A 5,468-nucleotide genomic window follows, 5' to 3' on the forward strand; every position below is an offset into this window, starting at 1 on the left:
TAATATGCAAATCAAATTCTTGGAGCAAGAGAACCCATCTAATGAGTCTAGGCTTAGCATCTTTCTTTTCCATAAGATATTTAATAGCAGCATGATTAGTGTGAATAGTAACTTTTGAATCAACAATGTAGGGTCTAAACTTATCACATGCAAACACAACTGCTAAGAACTCTTTTTCAGTAGTAGCATAATTTCTCTGGGCAGTATCAAGTGTTTCTAGCATATTGGATAACATTCAATTTTCTTATCAACTCTTTGCCCTAGAACAACACCTACAGCATAATCACTAGCATCACACATAATTTCAAAGGGTAAATTCCAATCGGGTGGCTGAACAATAGGTGCAGTGATCAAAGCTTTCTTAAGTATTTCAAATGCTTCTACACAATCATCATCAAAGACAAAAGGAACATCTTTTTGCAATAAATTAGACACAGGCCTAGAGATTTTAGAAAAGTCCTTAATAAACCTCCTATAAAAACCGGCATGACCAAGGAAACTTCTTATACCTTTTATGTCCTTGGGACATGGCATCTTCTCAATAGCATCAACTTTAGCTTTATCAACTTCAATACCTCTCTCGGAAATCTTATGCCCCAAGACAATGCCTTCATTAACCATAAAGTGGCACTTTTCCCAATTCAAGATGAGACTAGTGTCTTTGCATCTCTGCAAAACTCGATCAAGGTTGCTCAAGCAATCATCAAAAGAGGATCCATAGACGGAGAAATCATCCATGAATACCTCACAAATCTTTTCACAAAAGTCAGAGAATGTAGCCATCATACATCTTTGAAAAGTAGCAGGTGCATTACATAAACCAAAAGGCATATGTCTATAAGCAAAAGTATCGAAAGGGCAAGTAAAAGTAGTTTTTGATTGATCCTTTGCTGACACAGGTATTTGAGAGAAACCAGAATAACCATCTAGAAAGCAGAAATGTGTGTGTTTGGATAGTCTTTCTAGCATTTGATTGATAAAAGGTAAAGGGTAATGATCTTTCTTAGTAGCTTTATTTAATTTACGGAAATCAATTACCATCGTATAACCTATAATAATTCTTTGCGAGATCAATTCATCTTTATCATTAGGAACAATGGTAATACCTCCATTTTAGGAACACAATGGACAGGGCTTACCCAATCACTATCAGCAATGGGATAAATTATACCTGCCTCAAAGGAGCTTTAGTATCTCCTTTCTTACCACTTCTTTCATCTTAGGATTGAATCGTCATTGAGGATCTCTAACTAGTTTGGCATCGTCCTCCAAATTAATTTTGTGTTGGCATAACATGGGACTAATGCCCTTGAGATCATCCAGAGTATATCCGGTAGCAGCATGGTGCTTCTTCAGAGTTTTCAATAATCTTTCTTCTTCTTGCTCTGAAAGGTTAGCACTAATAATAATAGGATATATTTTCTTTTCATCAAGATAAACATACTTAAGATTATCAGGTAATGGTTTGAGTTCAAACACGGGATCACCCTTGGGTGGAGGGGGATCCCCTAGAATTTCAACGGGTAGGTTGTGTTTCAGAATAGGTTCCTGTTGAAGGAACACTTCATCTATTTCCCTTATTTCCTTCATAAACATATCATTTTCATGGTCTAGCAAATATTGTTCTAACGGATCAGTAGGAGGCACGACAATATAAGCAAGACCAATAATCTCATCCTTACTAGGTGATTCTCTATCACGAGGTTGTCTATGAAACTTAGCAAAATTAAACTCATGAGATACATCCTCTAAGCCAATTGTAATAGTATCCTTTTTGCAATCAATCCTAGCATTAACAGTATTCAAGAAGGGTCTACCAAAAATAATGGGACAAAAATCATCTTGTGGGGAACAAAGAACAAGAAAATCGGCAGGATATTTAACCTTCCCACACAAGACTTCGACATCTCTAACAATCCCAACTGGTTTAATGGTGTCCCTATTAGCAAGCTTAATGGTAACATCAATATCTTCTATTTCAGCAGGTGCAGTATCATGCATAATTTCTTTATATAAGTCATAGGGTATTGCACTAGCACTAGCACCCATATCACATAAGCCATGATAACAATGATCTCCTATTTTAACAGAAATAACAGGCATGCCTACAACAGGTCTATGTATCTTAGCATCTGGTCTGACAATATTAGCAGTCTCACCATAGAAATAAATAACATGCCCGTCTAAATCATCATCTAAGAGATCTTTAACCATAACAATACTAGGGTCAACTTTGATTTGCTCAGGAGGTGTATAAGTCCTAGTATTACTCTTACGAACAACAGTCGAAGTTTTAGCATGATCCTGTCTCCTAACAGGAAAAGGAGGTTTCTCAACATAAGTAGTAGGAACAATAGGATCACTATAAGTGACAGTTTTTTCTTCAACTGTAATAGGTGCAACCACTTTTACTTCAATGGGAGGATTATATTTAAACCACTTCTCCTTAGGGAGATCAACGTGAGTAGCAAAAGATTCACAAAAAGCAGCTACTATCTCAGAGTCAAGTCCATACTTAGCGCTAAATCCACGGAAAGCATCGGTATCCATAAAAGATTTAACACAATCAAACTTAGGTGTCATACCTGACTCCTTACCATCGTCGGAACCCCAATCTTCAGAGTTGCGTTTAATTCTTTCCAATAAGTCCCATTTGATTTCAATAGTGTTTAGCATATAAGAACCAGCACAGGAAGTATCGAGCATGTTGCGATCATTGGGAGAAAGACGAGCATAAATTTTTTGAATAATCATTTCTCTGGAGAGCTCATGATTGGGGCATGACTATAACATTGACATTGAGCCTCCCCCAAGCTTGAGCGATGCTTTCTCCTCCGCGAGGCAAGAAATTATATATGTAATTACGATCACGATGAACAAGATATATAGGGTAGAACTTCTGGTGAATTCCCAACTTCAATCGTTTATAATTCCAAGATCCCATATCATCACATAGCCGATACCATGTCAATGAATCTCCCTTCAAAGATAAAGGGAAGACCTTCCTTTTGACAACATCATCGGGAATACCTGCAAGCTTAAATAATCCACAAACATCATCCAAAAAGATAAGGTGTAAATCGGGATGCAATGTTCCATCTCCTACGAAGGGATTAGCTAGCAGTTTCACTATCATACTCGAAGGAATCTCAAAGTAAATATTTTCAGTAGGTTCAGTAGGTTGAGGAGCAACTCTTTGCTCTTCTAGTCGGGGTGAAGATACCCCAAACAATCCCCTCAAAGGATTAGTTTCCATAGTAACAAGTGACAGAAAATTTCAGCACACTAAATAAATGTTTCCTTACCAAGTTCCACTCACCAAAAGCGCTACGCTCCCCCGCAACGGCGCCAGAAAAGAGTCTTGATGACCCACAAGTATAGGAGATCTATCGTAGTCCTTTCGATAAGTAATAGTGTCGAACCCAACGAGGAGCAGAAGGAAATGACAAGCGGTTTTCAGTAAGGTTTTCTCTGCAAGCACTGAAATTGTAGGTAACAGATAGTTTTGTGATAAGATAAATTGTAACGGGTAACAAGCAATGAAAGTAAATACGGTGCATCAAGGTGTCCTAGTCCTTTTTGTAGCAAAGGACAATTCTGGTTCTTATAATGAGAAAAGAGCTCCCGAGGACACATGGGAATTATCGTCAAGCTAGTTTTCATCACGCTCATATGATTCGCGTTCGGTACTTTGATAATTTGATATGTGGGTGGACCGGTGCTTGGGTACTGCCCTTACTTGGACAAGCATCCCACTTATGATTAACCCCTATTGCAAGAATCCACAACTACAAAAGAAGTATTAAGGTAAACCTAACCACAACATTAGACATATGGATCCAAATCAGCCCCTTACGAACCAACGCATAAACTAGGGTTTAAGCTTCTGTCACTCTAGCAACCCATCGTCTACTTATTACTTCCCAATGCCTTCCTCTAGGCCCAAATATGGTGAGGTGTCATGTAGTCGACGTTCACATAACACCACTAGAGGAAAGACAACATACATCTCATCAAAATATCGAACGAATACCAAATTCACATGACTACTAATAGCAAGACATCACCCATGTCCTCAGGAACAAATGTAACTACTCACAAAGCATATTCATGTTCATAATCAGAGGAGTAATATTATGCATTAAGAATCTGAATTACGATCTTCCACCAAGTAAACCAATTAGCATCAACTACAAGGAGTAATCAACACTACTAGCAACCCACAGGTACCAATTTGTGGTTTTGATACAAGATTGGATACAAGAGATGAACTAGGGTTTTGAGAGGAGACGGTGTTGGTGAAGATGTTGATGGAGATTGACCCCCCCCCCCCCGGTGAGAGGATCGTTGGTGATGACGATGGTGATGATTTCCCCCTCCCGGAGGGAAGCTTCCCTGGTAGAACAGCTCTGCCGGAGCTCTAGATTGGTTCCGCCTCATGGCGGCGGAGTTTCATCCCTTAAGCTTGCCTCTGATTTTTTTTCCAGGGTAAAAGCCTTCATATAGCAGAAGATGGGCACCGGAGGGCCACCAGGGGGCCCAGGAGACAGGGGCGCGCCCAGTAGGGGTGGGTGTGCTCCCCATCCTCCTGGCCAGGGTGTGGGCCCCCTCTGGTGTTTCTTTCGCTCAATAATTCTTATTAATTCCAAAAATGACTTCTATGGAGTTTCATGATTTTTGGAGCTGTGCAGAATAGGTTTCCAATATTTGCTCCTTTTCCAGCCAGATTTCCAGCTGCCGGCATCCCCCCTCTTCATGGTAAACCTTGTAAAATAAGAGAGGATAGCCATAAGTATTGAGATATAATGTGTAATAACATCCCATAATGCAATAAATATTGATATAAAAGCATGATGCAAAATGGACGTATCATTGCCACATCTGCCCTCGCACTCTCGAGGTCGGGGACCTCGTCCTGCGATGGGTCCTCTCCAGGGAAGGCTCCACAAGCTCTCGCCCATGTGGGAAGTCCATTTCAGGGTCGCCACATCTCCAGGCCAGGCGTTGCGCGCCTGGAGACAAAGGATGGAGTTCCCATGCAGAACGCCTGGAACATCCAGCACCTTCGCAAATTCTACCTGTGACACTCTCACATAAGAATGAGTGGGGCTATACACGCCCCGGAGCCTCCCGGTGTCCCGCCTCATGGCCTCACGGGAGCTCCCACCCACACGCAAGCGGAAGCCGACCCCATGCTCCATGCTGGCGGAACAATCAAACAGCGATCATGCCCACACCCAAGTGGAGGCCCCATGCTCTGCGTTGGTGGAAGACAAATGAAGGTGCCGGATGTGGTAGCCTTTTTCCTTTTTGTAAACAAGTTTGTAGTTTCTCTGAATAAATTGAGGCTTTTCGCGTCTTCATTAAGAAAGGAGATTGGGTTTTCTTTGCATCATTTTTTGGATTTTATTTTTCGGCAGCCACGCGCGCCTGACGCCTCCCTCGGGAACCTTGCGCAAGCAGGGGCT

This window comes from Triticum aestivum, chromosome 1B, assembly GCF_018294505.1.
Source record: "Triticum aestivum cultivar Chinese Spring chromosome 1B, IWGSC CS RefSeq v2.1, whole genome shotgun sequence".
Lineage (NCBI taxonomy): Eukaryota > Viridiplantae > Streptophyta > Magnoliopsida > Poales > Poaceae > Triticum > Triticum aestivum.